Below are 21,260 nucleotides of genomic sequence, written 5' to 3'. Positions count from 1 at the left end.
GTATAAACATCTACTGCGCATTCTTCAAAGGCTGCCAGATGTGATGAAGATTGTTGGAAGAAGTAAACGACCCTCAGAGACCACCACCACAATTCTGCATGCATGCGGGGAGCTTTCTGGAAAATGATGTAATCAATACGTAGCCTCATGAATATGTATGTATGCCCAGTGACTATAAAAGGACAGCGTGTGTGGCAACTGAGGAGACACACGTTAGGTGGAGCTATCCCCCGTGTCTCCCGGCGCCGCAATAAAGAATACCTGCTTGTCAGCTTGAAAACTTTGTTGGCAAGTTTGTTCCTGGAGTTTTCTCCGAATCAATCTGTCACCCCAGATAGGACCCTCTCTGCTCGGCTGCAGGACCCGCTGAGGACAGGGCTCCTTAGGGCCCTTGGGGATTTTTCCTGGAGGGACCCCTCGACTCATTCGGATCACTGCAGGAGCAGACAAGGACCATCTTCATAAAAGGTATTCTTTTCTTTTGTATGGTCTGTAAGGTGCAGGGGGCATCTTGCATAAAGACTGCATTGGTAATTGGGTTGGTTTGGTAAGCGTACGCAAGGTTTGGAAGCCTTCCGTAAATCGAGATAGGAAATCTCGTAGGTAAAGGCGTATACCCGGCTGCTAGCGTCCGTTTGGTATACACCCACAAGAAGCAGGGGGCATCTTGTGGTTTGGGTCCTACAAGACGCAGGGGGTGTCTTGTGGAAATGGTTTTGGATCTTGTTGGCATTTGATTTATTTTGTGGCTTGTTACATTAAGGATTTTGGTTGTGTGATTTGGTATTGGTGACAGGATGTTATAACTGTGTTATTAACTGTTGTTTGATAGAATTTTAGTCTCTGTCTCAAGTGTTGTAACTGTGTGGAGTGTGTCTGTGGGATCCCATGTGTGTGTGTGAATATGAGATTGATAATGGAAGATCAGCAGAGTGAAGAGATCTTGAAAAAGAGTCTTTTAGGGTGCATTTTGGCACACTGGAAGGAACTTGGAGGGTCTCCTGGGGGCTCGGCAAATAAGAAAACATTGGTAAAATATTGTAACCGATGGTGGCCTTTGTATATTTTGGAAAATCATGGAAAATGGACGGAAATTGCCTAAAAATGGAACTCTGAACTATAATACATTGTTACAATTAATGTTGTTTTGAGGTGGCAAGGAAAATGGGATGAAGTAATGCATGCAGATATGTTTTTCACTTTAAGAAACCACGTGGAGTGACAGACTGAATGCGCAATTAATATAGCTCTGTCAGATCCCTTAATTTTGGCCTTGTTAAAGGACAGGGAAAAACTGAAAGTTAAGATGGAGAGATGTTGTTCAGCCTATGATATTGGGGAAAGATGTTTAAGGTTAAAAAACAGTAATCAGGAAGATACGCTGGAAAATTATGTGTCACAGGTACCTCTGAGAGGAGCACCCTCTTCACCTGTCCTATCTGATATTGATAAGGAGGAAGAGATCGCTGTCACTGGCAAAAAGCGGCAGATTCACATTCAGAGTTAAGAAAGGGTTAAAGCAGAAGTGCTGTTGCAGAGGCAGGCTTCTGCAGCCCCTGCAGAGCAGGGTGAACAACTGTGAGAAAACAAAAAGGGAAAACCAAGGGGGAAAGGAGGGGAGCTCGAGCAGCTCCTGTGTTTGAGCCTGGAAGGAGGGATGTTGGGCAGAGGTGGGGGAGTGGGCTCTTCTTCTGTGGAAACAGATCGGTGTGGGTGCTATGGGGAGTTTGGACATTGGAAGTGAGACTGCCCTGGGTGGGGGGGGCAGTGCCATGGGGTGGATCCGGTGACTGAATTGCAACTAGACTGACGGGGACCTGGGGAAGCTACCCTACCAGATCCATTGGTTAAATTAAAACTAGGGACTAGAGGAAATAAAGTGGAATTTTAGTGGTTACAGGAGCAAGTTATTTGGTATTAAATCAGAGAGAAAAGAATTCGCTACAGATGTGGGAGCTACTGGCCACCAAGAAAAAAAAAAAAAAAAGAGGCATTCTTTCTGAAGCCTTTAAAGTACGAACTGGGAAAATAAACAGGAATGCATAAATTTTTATGTATGCCAAATTCTCTAAAATTTTTATTAGGGTGAGAAGCAACATTTAAAGAAGGCAAAATGGAAATTAGAGTTAAAAACAATCAATTAATTGCAGTTTTAAGTCCATCTTTAATTCAGCGGAAAAGCAAACAGGAGGACATCCCTGAAATAGAAGAAAACCTTAATCAGGTATATCCAGGAGTTTGGGCATCAGAAATTCCAGGTGAGGCAAAAAATGCTTTGCCTATTAAAATTGAAATAAAAAGGGGGGCCTGCCCAGTTCGAATAAAACAGTACATTCCTGGGAATGACTGGATGGTGCAGACTTTGCATCCATGATTATGGTGTTCTGGTGAGACCACTATATGAACTGTTGAAAGGAAACCCTCCCTCTTTAAAATGGACTGATACAGCAGAGGGGGCTTTTAAAAATTTAAAAACAGAGCTAATGAGAGCTGCAACTCTGTGACTTCCGGATGTGACTAAATCCTTTAGGCTATATTCCTATGAAGAACAGAGAATAGCTTTGGGGGCCCTTGCTCAGAAACTAGGACCATATAGAAGGGCAGTGGCATATTTTTCAAAAGAGCTGGATGAAGCGAGCAAAGGATGGCCCGGATGCCTAAGGGCTGTGGCGGCAGTTGTCATGAATATTGAAGATGCTCACAAATTCACCTTGGGACAGAAAATTACTGTGCTAGTGTCCCATGTGGTATCAGCAGTCCTGGAAAAGAAAGGAGCCCACTGGTTATCTCCTTCACGGTTTTTAAAATACCAGGCCACCCTTGTGGAACGGGATGATATAGAAATTGCGATCACTAATGTTGTGAATCCAGCATCCTTTTTGCAGGAACAACTGACAGAACTACTAACACACAACTGCTTGGCCACCATAGAGACTGTGTATTCGAGCCGACCAGACTTGAAAGAAAAGCCTCTGGAAGGTGCTGATTCTTGGTTTACTGAGGTAGCAGCTTCATGAAGGAAAGCAGGTGAACAAAAGGCAGGATATGCCGTTACCGCCACTTCACAGGTAATAGAAGCTAAACCTTTACCAGTAAACACCTCTGCCCAGAAGGCAGAAATAATAGCATTAAGGAGAGCCCTGGAATTGGCTAAAGATCAAAGGATAAATATTTGGACTGATTCTAAGAACGCATTTGGCGTGGTACATGCACATGGGGCTATCTGGAAAGAACAAGGACTTTTGAACACACAAGGGAAACAGATTAAACATGCTGCAGAAATTCTACAATTACTAGAAGCTGTTCATCTACCTGAAGAAGTAGCTATTACGTACTGTAAAGGACATCAACAAGGTGACTCTGATCAGGAAATTAGAAATAATTTGGCTGATTTTGAAGCCAAACGAGCAGCTGAACAATCTCAAATCATGTCCTTAATCCCTGATGGCAAACTAACAATTGAGAAATCTAAACCTAGGCATTCAAAAGAGGATAGAAAATTGATTAAAGATCTAAAAGGACAGGAAAATAAAGAGGGTGGGGTTCAGATACCTGATGGGCGAATTGTAATCCCCTATAACCAACTCTGGAAGTTAGTTCAGGAGGACTATAATAAAACTCATTGTGGTAGTAACTCTTTGTATAAATACTTAAACAAACAAACTGTAGGAAGAAATCTATATACTATAGTTCAATTAGTGACAAAACAATGTCAGCTGTGTCTTAAGAATAATCCTAAAACTGAAAATAGAAATCAAATTGGGACAATTGTGAGAGGAAGTTATCTGGGACAGCAGTGGCAAACAGATTTTTCTGAATTATCAAGAAAAGGAGGTTATCGATATTTGTTGGTGTTAAAGGATACTTTTTCAGGCTGGCCAGAAGCATTCCCTTGTAGGATAAATAATGCAAGACAAGTGATTAAAATATTATTTAACAAGATCATACCTCGCTTTGGAGTACCAGGGGCAATTTCTTCAGACCGAGGTTCACACTTTAGTGCAAAATTGTTACAAGAAACTAGCAAAAAATTAGAAATTGATTGGCAACTACATGTTCCATACAGGCCTCAGGCCAGTGGGCAAGTAGAAAAGATGAACCCTCTGATCAAACAACATATTAGTAAAATATGTCAGGAAACAAATTTATATTGGTACCAAGCTTTACCACTGGCTCTATTAAGAATTCAAACTAAACCCTGGTCGAAAGAAGAAGTTTGGATTATCCGATTCACCCTTTCAGATCTGGAGACTGGGTTTATGTTAAGAATTTTTCAGGAGATCCTCTACAGGAGAAGTGGAGCGGACCATACCAGAGATTACTGACCACCTTTACAGCAGTGAAGATAAAGGAACAACCTGCTTGAATACATTACTCAAGAATAAAGAAAGCACCAGAGCCAGAGAAGACATGGCAGGTCAAACCTTCAGGACCCTTGCGTATGAAATCTCATTATTTGGACTCATATGATAACTGGAGCACAAGCTTGGGACCAGAACTTATACCGGAAATTAATGCAGAATGTCACTAAGGTTTTCAATTGTAGTGACTGTTGGGTGTGTGCACAGTTGCCTAAATCAGGAGAAAGCCTGGATCTCCCATTAATTGAAGTTCCAATTCCTAACACTGTCTCATGGACAAATTTGTGGGTGAACACTAGCAATCTGTATTCGAAGGAAAGGTTAAAATTTGGAATAGTTAATCTTAATGCAGGTAATAAATATTACACCTGTGCACAAAGGTGTATTACACCGGGAACCAGGGTAGGAGATCATGCTTGTTTAAATTCCACAGATGCAGGTCACCATTCAAATTGCGATCATACTATTAATATAGATCGCATCATAGTTCAGTGGTGGCCCATTCCTAAAGGGAAAGGATGGTATTGGTTATGTGGAGAAAATGCTTATAAGACTCTAGCCCCCAACTAGAAGGGGGCATGCACCTTAGGTGCTGTAGTACCCAATTTTACTATTACCTACAGGTATCCTTCCAGGACCTCAATTAGAAGTTTTGCTAAACAGATTAAGCAAGGGTTTAACCCTATTATTGAACAGCACACTGCATTTCATAGTTTTGTAAGAGGGCTAATTCCATCTTTGGGAATAAGTGAATTAGAGAAGGCAATTGTAAATGTCTCAGCAACCATAGAGGAAATGGAAAGTAAAAACACTGATATAATCCAGGCAGAACGAGAGATAACTAACCTATCTAACGGGGTATTACAAAACCAAATGGCTCTAGACATGTTATTGACATCACAAGGAGGGGTATAGACCAGTCAGCCTTACCTCCATCCCTGGAAAGATGATGGAACAACTTATTCTTGACTCCATCACTAGGCATATCAAGGATGAGGGGGTCATTAAGAACAGCCAACATGGTTTTATGAGGGGGAAGTCATGTATGACCAACCTTATAGCCTTCTATGAGGAAGTGACTAGGTGGAGGGATGATGGTAGAGCGGTAGATGTAGTTTTTCTTGATTTCAGTAAGGCATTTGATACTGTCTCCCACAGCATCCTCATAGATAAGCTAAGGAAGTGTGGGCTTGACGATCAAGTAGTGAGGTGGATCGAGAACTGGTTGAAAGGAAGAAGGCAGAGAGTTGTGGTCAATGGCGCAGAATCTAGCTGGAGGTCTGTGACTAGTGGAGTTCCTCAGGGGTCGGTGCTGGGACCGGTGCTGTTTAATATTTTCATCAATGACCTGGATGAGGGAACTGAGTGCACCCTCAGCAAGTTTGCTGATGACACAAAACTGGGAGGAGTGGCTGACACACCAGAAGGCTGTGCTGCCATTCAGCGAGACCTGGACAGGCTGGAGAGTTGGGCGGGGAGAAACTTGATGAAATTTAACAAGGGCAAGTGTAGAGTCTTGCATCTGGGGAAGAACAACCCCATGTACCAGTACAGGTTGGGGGTTGACCTGCTGGAAAGTAGTGAAGGGGAAAGGGACCTGGGGGTCCTGGTGGATAGGGGGATGACCATGAGCCAGCAATGTGCTCTTGTGGCCAAGAAGGCAAATGGCATCTTAGGGTGCATTAGAAAGGGAGTGGTTAGTAGGTCAAGAGAGGTTCTCCTCCCCCTCTACTCAGCCTTGGTGAGGCCGCATCTGGAATATTGCGTCCAGTTCTGGGCCCCTCTGTTCAAGAAGGACAGGGAATTGCTTGAAGGAGTCCAGCGCAGAGCCACAAAGATGATTAAGGGAGTGGAACATCTCCCTTATGAGGAGAGGCTGAGGGAGCTGGGTCTCTTTAGCTTGCAAAAGAGGAGACTGAGGGGTGACCTCATCAATGTTTACAAATATGTGAAGGGTAGGTGTCAGGATGATGGAGCTAGGCTTTTTTCAGTGATATCCAGTGATAGGACAAGGGGCAATGGGTGTAAACTGAAACATAGAAAGTTCCACGTTAACATCAGGAAGAACTTCTTTACTGTAAGAGTGACAGAGCACTGGAACAGGTTGCCCAGGGGGGTTGTGGAGTCTCCTACACTGGAGATATTCAAGGCCCGCCTGGACAAGTTCCTGTGTGATGTACTGTAGGTTACCCTGCTCTTGCAGGGGGGTTGGACTAGATGATCTTTTTAGGTCCCTTCCAACCCTTGGGATTCTGTGATTCTGTGATTCTTTGTTCCATAATCAGTGAAAGTTGTTCCTGTATAGACCAAAGTAGCAGAATTGAAACAGATCAGGAGGAAATTTGGAAACAAACTAAGATATTTCATGAAATGGCCATGGATGACACCTCCTGGGGTTTTGAAAAAAATATGGAAAAGGTTAACTTCATGGTTACCTGATCTCTCCTGGTTGAGGCAACTGGTTGTGATACGCGGATCGACTCCACAACTCGTTAAAGTTGTAAAGTAGGTATGCTTTATTCAGCGCTGAGGTGCATGGGGATCATTCCTCCAAAGTATGCACCCCCAGGGTCGTTTTTCCTTTACATTTATTCCCTTAAGGCATACATATGCATTAGATTACTGATACGCCTATACATAGTATCTGTCCCCGCTTCGTATTATAATGAGCTAGAAGGTCCTTTGTGCCTGCGCAGTGCCCCCTCTGGTCATGGGCAGGGGTCTCAAGATGAAGTAAATGAGTCTTCCTCCTGTGGGCAGGGGTCCTCAAGATGAAGTAAATGAGTCTTCCTCTTCTTAAACTTTTCACCTTTTAATCTTTGCACATGGCTTTAGGGTTTAGTCGGTACCTCATCCATAAATCATCAGCTTCTCCCCCTTATCAATAGACCTAGACATTCGCATTTCCTTGTCAATAGTTGCTTATCAGTAGAATCAGGCCTCTGTCTCCTCCCCTTATCAGTAGTAAGCATAATAGGTGTTTACAGCAGACAATACTTTTGTTTAAGCAAGGGATTCTTCTAACTCTCTTATACAATCCCTTGTATTTTCCTTTGTACATTTCATTAACCCTGTATCAGTTGCAGGTATATTGGTGTTAATTATTTGTCGTATTCCCCCCCCCCGCAAGCGTATGTTTCAAGACAGCCGGTGCTTGCTTCCACCATAGTAAGCACATGGCGCTTGCCTTGGTGGGTTGGTGGGAGTGTGATATAGTCAATCTGCCAGGCCTCCCCGTATTTGTAATTCAGCCATCGTCCTCCATACCAAAGAGGTTTTAACCGTTTGGCTTTTTTAATTGCAGCACATGTTTCACACTCATGAATAACATGGGCAATAGCGTCCATTGTTAAGTCCACCCCTCGGTCACGAACCCATCTATATTTCTGAAGTGACAGGAGGATCCCAAGAGTTGACTGTACTGGAGGCTGAAATCAGCCTAACTGGGAGAAAATGGCAAAAAACACCACCCTGAAAACGCCCGATCTCCTCTGATCTCGGAAGCTAAGCAGGGTCGGGCTCGGTTAGTACTTGGATGGGAGACCGCCTGTGCCCGCAGCCCCCCGCCCCGCGCTCCCGCACGCCGCCATCCCACGGCCACCCCGCGCGTCCGCCCGTCCCGCGGCTCACCAGGCGGGCTTGTCCAAGCTCGGCAGCGCCGCGGGATGAAGAACAGCAGGACGAGGAGGGCGAGGAGGATCTCCGCAATGGCGGTGTCCCTTTCTTCGTCAACCGCGGCGGGCTGCCCGTGGACGAGCCCGCCTGGTGAGCCGCGGGACGGGCGGACGCAGGGTGTGGCCGTGGGATGGCGGCGTGCGGGAGCGCGGCGTGGGGGGCTGCGGGCGCGGCAATCCAATTAGACCGCCTGGGAATCCCGGGTGCTGTAGGCTTTTTCCGGAGAGGAGCAGGGAGCCCCCAGAGCTGGGCTACAGCCACCCAAGCAAGGAAAGGGAAGATGTGTCCGCACTCACAATATGTAAATGTTCTGACTGGGCTGGGCCAGCTCTATTGGCGGATCCTCTAGTGTTAACCAACCAGGTGGCCTTTGGCAAGTGTGTATCCCAATGCTTGAAAGTTCTCCCACCCATTGCTCTCAGTGTGGTTTTTAACAGCCCATTGTACCAGCATCGGAGCAAGCAGGTGATGATGTGCTCCCCTGGTTGACGGGTAAAATCTTTTCGCATATCCCATAGCTCGGTTGAGGTCCGAGGTCGAGAAGTCACCTCTTCTTGTTCGTCATAATGCGATGATGACTCCTCCTCAGATACTGGACCAGGTGGTGAATACATTGTTCCTTCATCTTGATTCACCCTTCTTGCCTCCTTTTTGCTTTTTCTCTTGCATAAAGGGGCAACTGATATTGTTACAAATTGGTTCTCTGGTTTAGCTGCAGTGATTTTCACTGTGGTTTGAGTAGCAATTGTACTTGTCGCTGGGGGTGGTGTAGCTGCTGTGCTTGGAGCTGGAGTAGCTGTGCTGACTGTTGCTTTGCCCTCAGATGCAGGGGCATTTTTTTCCTTTTGAAGGTGCTGGATAGTGTTGAACAAGGCCCTGTAAGCATAGGCCAAGCCCCAGCATGTTGCCATGATTTGTCCGTCTCTGGTATGGCCAGACTGACCACACACCTCATTTAAGTGTTTTACTAATTTTTCTGGATTTTGCACTTGTTTAGTGGTGAAATTCCAAAGTACTGGAGGAGCCCACTGACCTAGATACTTGCCCATACTATCCCACACACCCTGCCACTCATGGCTGTCCAGCCCCAGGGAAAATCTCTTGGTCCTCCTATATCGTCGTTTAACCCCAGACAAGGCCCAAACCTGACTCTGCTTAACTCTTGAAATCAGACAAAATGGTTGTGGGCAAAACACACTCTGTATGCATGCCAACATGGTGGTCCCCATCACAATCAGCACACAGGTCTCAACAGTATTAAAAGGCCATTCAAGAACTTCAAAACTCTCAAATGATGCTGTAGCTGGTCTGAGAGGGGGGCTAGGAGGGTAAAAGAATGTCTCCTTCACAGGTTGACCACCCGAGAAGGAGAAAAAAGATGTGAAATTGCTAAGCACCTTTATTATATACCTCCCAAAGTATAAAGGTGGCGACCACACTGGGAACATAAGACCGATCAGTTTCATAATCAATGATTCTATTGTATTACAAGTCATTATAATAAAGTACAATGAGACAAAAGCTTTAGCCCAAGCCCCACATTTGAAAAACACTACCACAGCAAATACCGGCTGTATGTAATGTACAGAGTTCTGAACCTGTGAGATCAAAAGGAACAGCTTTGAGAGCCAATAAATTAGCATTGTGACGAGTGACTATTAATCTGGTCAGTTCTGTTGTTATCTCAACCCTTCGTGCCACACGTTGAGCGCCAAAAAGAACTGTTGTGGTTTAAACCGATCCACACAGCTCGTCTACTCACACCCCCCCCCCCCCCGACCTTCCCCTCTCCCAGAGGGATAGGGAGAAGAATCAAGAGAATGTAACTCCCACTGGTTGAGATAAGAACAGCCCAGTAACTAAGGTATAACACAAATCACTACTGCTACCACCAATGATAATATTGATAAGAGAAAATAACAAGAGAATACGATACCACCGCTGAACAAGTTCGACCCCCCCGAAGAGAGAGAGTGCCCTTCCAGGTAACTCCCAGTTACCTCTCTGGGCATGACGTGCTGTGGTATGGAATACCTCTTTGGCTAGTTTGGGTCAGGTGTCCTGTCTCTGCTTCCTCCCGGCCTCCCCTCGTCCCCAGCAGAGCATGAGGCTCACAAAGTCCTTGGCCAGAATAAACATTACTTAACAACAATTAAAAACAATCAGTGTTATCAGCTCTCTGCCCAGGCTGGAAGTCAAAACACAGAGCTTGCACCAGTTACTAAGAAGGAGCAAAACGGCTCCTGGTAAACCCAGGACATTATTTTAATATTGATTACTTGTGGTATGATACAATGTTCCCTCTGGTGTTGTAAATGATCTATGATAAATTATGAAGACTGGAAAAGGAATGAAATTAAGCACCAAGTAGAAATGGGAAATTATTTCAAAAAGACTTTTGATGGTAATGGTAATATATAAAATGTTGCAAAAGAATTTGCAAAAGGACAGAAAAAGGGGGGATTTGAGGCAAGGGGGACACAAAATCACAAAATGGAATATATAAACCTTTAGAATCATTTTTAAGTAATGTTAAGTTTGATGGCTTTGTAACAGTAGCAATGGAAAATTACTAAAGTACATGATACATAGTAAAAAAAAACAGAATGCAGCTAGAGAACACACTGAGCATTCTTGTACAAGATAAATTGTTATAGTTGACACAGTTTTAAGAAAAACAGTCTAGAAGAACAGGACACAGGGATAAGGAGTATCTGGGAATGGCAGGTGTCCAGGATGGGCTACAGTTAAACTAACTGATAAGTAGGAGGATAGGAGGATTATTATGTCTCTGGTGCTAACGAACCAATTAAACTGGTATGAGCATCTACTGCGCATGCTCCAAAGGCTGCCAGAAGTGATGAAGATTGTTGGAAGAAGTAAACGACCCTCAGAGACCACCACCACAATTCTGTACGCATGCGGGGAACTTTCTGGAAAATGACGTAATGTATGTATGCCCATGGACAATATAAGGATGGCTTGTGTAGCAACTGAGAGACACACGTTAGGAGGAGCTATCCCCCGTGTCTCCCGGTGCTGCAATAAAGAATACCTGCTTGTCAGCTTGAAAACTTTGTTGGCAAGTTTGTTCCTGGAGTTTTCTCCGAATCAATCCACCCATCTGACCTTCTCTATTCCCCTGTTTCAGTGGTCTGTAAAACCTGAAGGCTGGGTGCAAAGGCCGCCATTATCATTGTTCAGCTTCTTTCCAAAACACACAAAGATGCTGGAGAAAAATGTTCCGGTTTTTTTTTTTTTTTGGTCCCCTCTGCAGTTCATATACATTCAATTGCTGTGATCAGTGTGTGGAATTTTATGGTGATATTTTGAGTTTGGGTGACAGTTCATGAAGCAATTTGGAAATTAATCTCTTTCATACTGAGAAAGAGAACCTAAGAAGCTATTTTGGATTTTCAGCTCATCTTTGCATGGAGTACAGCATACTTCCTAAGCACTTGTATTCACTTCCCATGGACTCTTGCATGGTGCCCTGGGTTCAGCAGTAGCAGTCATTTTTCTCCTTCTTAGTAGCTGGTGCAGTGCTATTTTTTCATTTTTTGGCCTGGGAAGAGAGCTGATAATGCTGATGTTTTCAGTTGCTGCTCAAATGTTTGGTCTGGCCAAGGACTTTCTGAGCCTCATGCTCTGCCAGGGAGGAGGGGAAGCTGGGAGGAAGCAGAGACAGGACACCTGACCCAAACTGACCAAAGAGGTAATCCATACCACAGCACGTCATGCCCAGGATGTAACTGGGAGTTACCCCAGAAGGGCTGGGGACTGCAGGGTTGGAGGAGGTATCGGTCAGTGCTCGGCTGGGGGGAGTCAGGCGAGTTATTGGTCGGCTGGTTTGAGGTGTTGTATTCTTTCCTCTTGTTATTTCTTTTATCATTACTATTATTGGTGGTAGCAGTAGTGATTTGTGTTATACCTTAGTTACTAAACTGTTCTTATCTCAACCCGTGGGAGTTGCATTCTTTTCGATTCTCCTCTCCGTCCCTCCAGGAACAGGGGGAGGGCAAGAAGGGGGGGAGTGAGTGGACGGGCTTTGTGGTTGGGTTTAAACCACAACGCATGGCATGGTCCCTGCTCACCTGACTTAATTAGAGTTTAGCTTTAAAGGGTAAAAAAGAAAGGGATGTTACCATATAGCAATTTAATCTATGCTGGCAGCAACTATTTATGGACTTTAAATAATTGCAATGCCAATTTAAGTTGCCCTGTTCTACTTCTTTAGATACTAGCAATTGCAAGAGATGATAAACTTGCTCTCTACAGGAGGTGAATTAATAGGTGTCTCAGGACGAGTAGAAGGGGCAGGATTTGACTGCATTCCTTGAACACTTAACACCTAAGGCTCTCAAATTGGATACCAAAGAGAATTTGTTGAAATAACATGTGGACTTGAAAGAGAGGTCTTTGCTAATAGTGGAGGACCCTGGGGAAAATGCATTTTGGGTAGTATTAAACTTCAGCAGCTGGAAGATCTTGTTTAGAGCAAATATTAATAAAGCCTTCTTTAAAAAAGAAGTCAAGTATTCTTTATTTTGCTGTCAGCATGTCCTTACTTCCAATAATATACACAAGAGTCAATGTTACATGCAAGACCCTAGTTCATTAATATTATGTGAATAATATAGAATCATAGAATAGAATCATAGAATAGTTAGGGTTGGAAAGGACCTCAAGATAATCTAGTTCCAACCCCCCTGCCATGGGCAGGGACACCTCACACTAAACCATCCCACACAAGGCTTCATCCAACTTGGCCTTAAACACCGCCAGGGATGGAGCACTCACAACCTCCCTGGGCAACCAATTCCAGTGCCTCACCACCCTAACAGGAAAGAATTTCCTCCTTATATCCAATCTAAACTTCCCCTGTTTAAGTTTTAACCCGTTACCCCTTGTCCTGTCACTGCAGTCCCTGATGAAGAGTCCCTCCCCAGTATCCCTATAGGCCCCCTTCAGGTACTGGAAGGCTGCTATGAGGTCTCCACGCAGCCTTCTCTTCTACAGACTGAACAGCCCCAACTTTCTCAGCCTATCTTCATATGGGAGATGCTCCAGTCCCCTGATCATCCTCGTGGCCCTCCTCTGGACTTGTTCCAACGGTTCCATGTCCTTTTTATGTTGAGGACACCAGAACTGCACACAATAATCCAGGTGAGGTCTTACAAGAGCAGAGTAGAGGGGCAGGATCACCTCTTTCGACCCGCTGGTAATACTCCTTTTGATGCAGCCCAGGATACGGTTGGCTTTCTGGGCTGCGAGCGCACACTGCCGGCTCATGTTAATTTTCTCATCGACCAGCACCCCCCAAGTCCTTCTCTGCAGGGCCGCTCTGAATTACCTCATGTTTAGTGGGGCCACTAAGTTCCACAGGCTTACAACGTAAACATTGTTCTCTTTCTACAACCTAAGCTAAAAAGTACTTTATGTTTTCCAGGCACTATCTTGTCTTATATCAAGTCCCCATCTCTTTCCTTTACCTTTACAGATTCTTTTACTATGCGACTCCGTTTTGCTCAAGAGTTCTGTCCCTTTTTAACTTGTCTAATCTTGTGTCTTTAGCGAGCTTTGTTTCTGTTATTGTAAACTCATATACTTATACCCACATAACCACACCTATGATTTGCGAAAGCCAATACATTTATGTGTTTATCCCATCCCCTTTATCGTGGAGAATTGATGAAAAGACAATCTGAGCTCCAGAGCCCCTAACCACCTCTCCCCGAGATCTGTAGTCCTTTTTTATGCTCTCCAGGCTACTGCTATCTATATCACTAGCACCCACATGGATTACTAGAATTGGGTAATAGTTAGTGTGGCTTACTAGACCATGCAGCCTCTCTGCAACATCCCTGATCCGTGCCCCTGGTAGGCAACACACCTCCCTTGAGACTAGGTCAGGCTGACAGATGAGTGCTTCTGTTCCCCTACTACTACGACCCACCGCTTTTTTGTGGCAGCACCAGTAGAGATCTATTTTAGCAGTGCACCAGCTGGCTGTTTCTGGTGCGGGTGTGTTTCCTCATCAGCCCCCTGCAGGACAGCAAAGGGGTTCTGGGTGGGGACAACAGATTTAGGAGAAAGCCCCATATTTTAAATTGTCCTCTTCCTCCTTCCTGGGTGTCCTGGTTTGAGCAGCAGCAGTCAGTTTTTCTCCTTCTTAGGAGCTAGAACAGTGCTGTGTTTTGATCTTTTGGCCTGGGAACAGTGCTGATAACGCCGATGTTTTCAGTTGCTGCTCGAATGTTTGGTCTGGCCAAGGACTTTCTGAGCCTCATGCTCTGCCAGGGAGGAGGGGAGGCCAGGAGGAAGCAGAGACAGGACACCTGACCCAAGCTAGCCAAAGAGGTATTCCATACCACAGCACGTCATGCCCAGGATGTAACGGAGAGTTACATGGAAGGGCTGGAGGGACTGCAGGGTTGGAGGAGGTATCGGTCGGTGCTTGGCTGGGGGGAGTGGGGTGAGTTATTGGTCGGCTGGTGTTGAGGTGTTGTATTCTTTCCTCTTGTTATTTCCTTTAGCACTATTATTATTGGTGGTAGCAGTAGTGATTTGTGTTATACCTTAGTTACTGGGCTGTTCTTATCTCAACCCGTGGGAGTTGCATTCTTTTTGATTCTCCTCTCCGTTCCTCCAGAAGCAGGGGGAGGGCAAGAAGGGGGGGAGTGAGTGGACGAGGTTTGTGGTTGGGTTTAAACCACAACACTGGGTTAACAGCTTCCTTCTTTCCTCCATGAGCTAGAGGGGAAGCTTGAGGCCCCTGCACAGTTTGGGCCTGGAGCAAGCAGTCCTGCTTCCTCTCAGCTTCCCTGACATCCTGCAGCCTATTAATAGTATCCCACAGCTCAGCCCCTGCTGCAGGAGGACCTCCACCAGGCAGCACCGGGTGCAGCCCTGCTGCTGCTGAACCCAGGACACTGTGATATATAATTTTCTTGATGACTGTCCCAATATCACAGGCTGAACAACATCTCTCCAGCTTAGCTTTCTGTTTTTCCCTGTCCTTTTCCAAAACCAAAATTAGGGATCTGGAAGAGTTATATTAATTTCACATTCTGTCTGCCACTCCAGGTGCTTTCTTAAAGTGAAACATATCTGCATACATTACTTCATCGCATTTTCTTGGCCACCTCAAAACCAACATAAATTGTAAAAAAAAAATGCATTAGAATTCAGAGTTCCATTTTTAGGCCATTTTTCCTGATTTTCCAAAGTTTATAAAGGCCACCATTGATTACAATATTTTACCAATGTTTTCTTGTTTACCGAGCCCCCAGAAGAACCTCCCAGTTCTTTCCAATGTGCCAAAATGTAACCCAATGGGCTTTTCTTCAGAATTCCCTTGTTTTGACCGGCTCCCATTTCAAACAATCTCTTACAAATCTCTATAGCTTCTCTTTCCCAGTGCTCTGCAAATGCACTTAAAATATGAGAGCACCTACACACAAGTTTTATGATATTCTCAGGGGATTCAGTAAGATAGTATCTCTGGGTTCTGCAGATCAACTCCCCTGTCATTAGAACATAGTTTCAGTTCCAGCAAAATTTACACTGCCCTAGTATCCACAGCAGGTTCCACTGTTCAAAACTTATTATGCACTCATATGTCAGGTTACGAAGGTTTTCCTAATATCCCCCGTTGATTGTCCCAAAAAGAGAGACATTAATTGTTGTATTCCCATTTTATTTTTTTTTCCTTTGTAACCACATCTTCTCAAATTTTCTTTGATACCTTTTATAAACCCTTTCTCAGTTTTCCATTCTAACTTCCCGGAAGTCCGCCAGGATTTTGTGGCTTTTCTCCACAAAGTAATATTTTATTTCTGGTCACCGATTAGATAATTATAATTTTCTACCTGGCAGTGTTTTGTAAGACACCCCAAGCAGTATCTGCCCCACCGGTGTCCTGAGTGGCAATATCCACGTGAAATGCCACCCGTCCCATACAGTTACACTCCTACAAGGCACATACTCTCACAGGGCATATAGGAAATTCCCTTGCCCTTGTATTTCGTAAAGTTATCCACTGCGGGAGGGGTAGCCGGACCTTCCCCCGCTTTCTGAGCTGCTTGATGGTTATACACAGACAAGACACAGGACAGAAAAACATAAACGCTTCGTCCGTCTCCGGCCGCTCCCCTCGCGGAGACACGGAACCGCGGATTAGGACTCCACACTCGCTTCGTAGCTTCGCTACGTCTCAGTCACACAGAAACACATGGGATCCCACACACTCACACTATGGTTCCGCTTACCCTTCTCCTGCTTCCTACACGGTCATTAGCAGGTCCGCCCTGGCTCCCAAAACTTGGGATGCAGCGCAAACCCGGGCTCGCCCGATCCGCCTCCAGGATCGCTCGCAGCCACGCTATCGGTCGACGAGCCCCCAGCTTGCAAGCCCTACCTGCCAAGGGGAACTCCGCTGTGCGCCAGACGGCTCTGCACGCCTTACCAGCAGCCCCGGGCCACGCGTACGCCCTACAGGCCCCCGGAAGTACCTAAATTCCAAGCATACCGCCTCTCCGCAGCCGGCGCAGGTAGCTGTCTGTCCCCGCAGTGAGCGGATGAGAAGCGGAGCTCCTCCAGGCAAGCGGCCTGGGGGGCTTAGGATATCCGCTCCTCACCCGATCCTGCAGCCGAACAGAGGCCTCCTGGCTGGCTCGCCAAATTGCTACGCGGATTGACTCCACAACTCGTTAAAGTTGTAAAGTAGGTATGCTTTATTCAGCGCTGAGGTGCATGGGGATCGTTCCTCCAAAGTATGCACCCCCAGGGTCGTTTTTCCTTTACATTTATTCCCTTACGCCTATACATATTTAGTATCTGTCCCCGCTTCATATTATACCTTCTTTTTCTTTTGTTTAGTTTTGTTTTTTTTTTATCTCATTCAACGGGTAAAGTCTAGCTCCCGGTGTTTTTAGCCACACTTCCGCATATTGACTCTCCTCAGGGTTAAGGGGCTTTTTATTATTAACCCAGAGGTTTAATTGCTGTCTTACCCAATCTTCTGACCCATAGACTGGCCAAAAAAAAAAAAAAAAATTTTTAAAAATCTTCTTCCCTCCCCATATCTTAGTACAATATTCTATCATTTTTTGCTTATCTTTCCCTAAGGTTCCAGGGAGACATCTCCAATTGTCTAAGGTATATGCCAGAGGGGTATTCTTAGGTACAATGGGTACCCATCCCATGGGAGTCGAAGGCTTGCTGCCCTTCGCCCCCATCTTCTGGAATATCTCCGAACACACACTCACTCGCTCCCCCTTGTTCCTGGCCCAGTCCCTCGCGGGATATGGGAAATGCAGTACTTAAGGGTCCACACTCGCTTGGTTCAGTATATCGAACCTCTCATTCGTTATATTCCAGGAAACCCAATCCCGCCCGAACGGTAAACCCGCGAACAATCTCTGCCGTGAACAATTTCACTCTGCAGATCTGCCGTGAACAATTTCACTCTGCAGATCTGCCGTGAACAATCACTCTGCAGTCCTCCGCCGCGAACTATTTCGCTCTGCGGAAAGTTTCGCAATATACTTACGCGTCCTGCGTTTTTGTCCGGACTCCCGTGCACAGACTTTTTATGGGATGTGAGAAACTATAAATTAGGATATTGTTTATTAGGATTTATGTTAAGCCCAATGTAAAGGTTAGGCAATAAAAAGTATGAAACTGCTTACTCAAACAGTCACCGGACACAGCTTACATAGACTAACAGTCGCCAACCGCAATCGCTTATCGCTTATGCAAACATAGTAGATGTTGCCTAAATATAGCTGTAAGATGTTCCATGTGAGAAACTATAGACTAGTGTATTGTTTATTAAGATATATGTTAAGCCAAATGTAAAGGAACTGACAGAGATAAAACACAGCTGGCCAAGATAAGATAGCCGCAAGATGTCCCAGGAACTGGCAGAGATAAGACTAACAACTCCCTGCAAAGACATATGGATGAAGGATCAAAGGAGGAAGACTTCTCACCTTGGTCTCATCGATCACCAGGAGGCAGGAAACTACCCCCTAACAACAACTGAAGCATGCGCAGAGTACTTCCACTATTTCATGAACAAAGAAGTGAAGATGCATAAAAAGGGGCTGTTTGAAATACTTAACACGGCAGTTGGCGGAGCGCAGACTCCCCTGTCGTCCAGCGCTGTCTTTGCTCATATTCTACTTGCTATAATTAATAAAATTTTAATTGGATTATGATCCGTTGTGGTCTCAATTTATAACAATTTCTGGTGCCGTGACTCGGATAAGGAACGGTGGGCTTTGGTCCTCCGGGGAGGCGCCCCGCGACATTTCGCGGCCCCGCGACCAACAGCTTACCTCATCCTTACCGACGAACCTAAATGCTAGAACATGAGCAAAGAAGGAACCGGTAAAATCCCATAAAAATTCTGTGCACGGGAGTCCGGACGAAGACGCAGGACGCGTAAGTATATTGCGAAACTTTCCGCAGAGCGAAATAGTTCGCGGCGGAGGACTGCAGAGTGAAATTGTTCACGGCAGAGATTGTTCGCGGGTTTACCGTTCGGGCGGGATTGGGTTTCCTGGAATATAACAAATGAGAGGTTCGATATACTGAACCAAGCGAGTGTGGACCCTTAAGTACTGCGGTTCCCATCTCCCGCGAGGGACTGGGCCAGGAACAAGGGGGAGCGAGTGAGTGCGTGTTCGGAGATATTCCAGAAGATGGGGGCGAAGGGCAGCAAGCCTTCGACTCCCATGGGATGGGTACCCATTGTACCTAAGAATACCCCTCTGGCATATATCTTAGACAATTGGAGATGTCTCCCTGGAACCTTAGGGGAAGATAAGCAAAAAATGATAGAATATTGTAGTAAGATATGGGGAGGGAAGAAGATTTTTAAAAATGTTTTTTTTTTTTTTTGGCCAGTCTATGGGTCAGAAGAAGATTGGGTAAGACAGCAATTAAACCTCTGGGTTAATAGTAAAAAACCCCTTAACCCTGAGGAGAGTCAATATGCGGAAGTGTGGCTAAAAAGACCGGGAGCTAGACTTTACCCGCTGAATGAGATAAAAAAAAAAAAAAAAAAAAAAAACAAAAACAAAAAACTAAACAAAAAGAAAAAGAAGGTATAACATGAAGCGGGGACAGATACTAAATATGTATAGGCATAAGGGAATAAACGTAGAAGGAAAAACGACCATGGGTGTGCATACTTTGGAGGAACGATCCCCATGCACCTCAGCGCTGAATAAAGCATACCTACTTTACAACTTTAACGAGTTGTGGAGTCAATCCGCGTATCAATTTGGCGAGCCAGCCAGGAGGCCTCTGTTCGGCTGCAGGATCGGGTGAGGAGCGGATATCCTAAGCCCCCCCCAGGCCGCTTGCCTGGAGGAGCTCCGCTTCTCATCCGCTCACTGCGGGGACAGACAGCGACCTGCGCCGGCTGCGGAGAGGCGGTATGCTTGGAATTTAGGTACTTTGGGGGGCCTGTAGGGCATACGCGTGGCCCGGGGCTGCTGGTAAGGCGTGCAGAGACGTCTGGCGCACAGCGGAGTTCCCCGTGGCAGGTAGGGCTTGCAAGCTGGGGGGGCTTGTCGACCGATAGCGCGGCTGCAAGCGATCCTGGAGGCGGATCGGGCGAGCCCGGGTTTTTGCTGCATCCCAAGTTTTGGGAGCCAGGGCGGACCTGCTAATGACCGTGTAGGAAGCAGGAGAAGGGTAAGCGGAACCATAGCGTGAGTGTGTGGGATCCCATGTGTTTCTGTGTGACTGAGACGTAGCGTAGCTACGAAGCGAGTGTGGAGTCCTAATCCGCGGTTCCGTGTCTCCGCGAGGGGAGCGGCCGGAGACGGACGAAGCGTTTATGTTTTTCTGTCCTGTGTCTTGTCTGTGTATAACCATCAAGCAGCTCAGAAAGCGGGGGAAGGTCCGGCTACCCCTCCCGCAGTGGATAATTTTACGAAATACAAGGGCAAGGGAATTTCCTATATGCCCTGTGAGAGTATGTGCCTTGTAGGAGTGTAACTGTATGGGACGGGTGGCATTTCACGTGGATATTGCCACTCAGGACAGCGGTGGGGCAGATACTGCTTGGGGTGTCTTACAAAACACTGCCAGGTAGAAAATAATAATTATCTAATCGGTGACCAGAAATAAAAGATTACTTTGTGGAGAAAAGCCACAAAATCCTGGCGGACTTCCGAGAAGTTAGAATGAAAAACTGAGAAAGGGTTTATAAAAGGTATCAAAGAAAATTTGAGAAGATGTGGTTACAAAAAAAAAAAAAAATAAATAAAATGGGAATACAACAATTAATGTCTCTCTTTTTGGGACAATCAACGGGGGATATTAGGAAAACCTTCGTAACCTGACATATGAGTGCATAATAAGTTTTGAACAGTGGAACCTGCTGTGGATACTAGGGCAGTGTAAATTTTGCTGGAACTGAAACTATGTTCTAACGACAGGGGAGTTGATCTGCAGAACCCAGAGATACTATCTTACTGAATCCCCTGAGAATATCATAAAACTTGTGTGTGGGTGCTCTCATATTTTAAGTGCATTTGCAGAGCACCGGGAAAGAGAAGCTATAGAGATTTGTAAGAGATTGTTTGAAATGGGAGCCGGTCAAAACAAGGGAATTCTGAAGAAAAGCCCATCGGGTTACATTTTGGCACATTGGAAAGAACTGGGAGGTTCTTCTGGGGGCTCGGTAAACAAGAAAACATTGGTAAAATATTGTAATCAATGGTGGCCTTTATAAACTTTGGAAAATCAGGAAAAATGGCCTAAAAATGGAACTCTGAATTTTAATGCATTTTTTTTACAATTTATGTTGGTTTTGAGGTGGCCAAGAAAATGCAATGAAGTAATGTATGCAGATATGTTTCACTTTAAGAAAGCACCTGGAGTGGCAGACAGAATGTGAAATTAATATAACTCTGCCAGATCCCTAATTTTGGTTTTGGAAAAGGACAAGGAAAAACAGAAAGCTAAGATGGAGAGATGTTGTTCAGCCTGTGATATTGGGACAGTCATCAAGAAAATTATATATCACAGGTACCTCCGAAAGGAGCACCCTCTGCCTCTGTCCTATCAGATATTGATAAGGAGGAGGAAATTGCTGTCACTGGCAACAAGCAGCACATTCACATTCAGGGTTAAGAAGGGGTTAAACCAGAAGTGCTGTTGCAGAGGCAGGCATCTGTAACCCCTGCAGAGCAGGGTGAGCAC

At 45.4% G+C, this 21,260-nt stretch overlaps 1 protein-coding gene across 11 annotated transcripts in view; it reads left to right on the top strand.

Moving 5' to 3' along the window:
• The first annotated feature begins 234 nt into the window (after nucleotides 1-234).
• The window catches only part of LOC136004249 (nuclear pore complex protein Nup93-like), a 94,088-nt gene continuing 73,062 nt past the window's right edge, over nucleotides 235-21,260 (top strand). For 6 of the 11 annotated variants that reach the window (XR_010608319.1, XR_010608317.1, XM_065660581.1 and 3 more), the window contains exon 1: nucleotides 17,437-18,485. The gene's annotated coding sequence lies outside the window, so the exon portion shown is untranslated. The other 5 variants (XR_010608323.1, XR_010608321.1, XR_010608325.1 and 2 more) reach the window with 5 other exon arrangements.

The sequence above is a fragment of the Lathamus discolor genome, chromosome W, assembly GCF_037157495.1.
Source record: "Lathamus discolor isolate bLatDis1 chromosome W, bLatDis1.hap1, whole genome shotgun sequence".
Classification (NCBI taxonomy): domain Eukaryota; kingdom Metazoa; phylum Chordata; class Aves; order Psittaciformes; family Psittacidae; genus Lathamus; species Lathamus discolor.
This window is presented reverse-complemented; position numbering and strand designations above follow the sequence as displayed.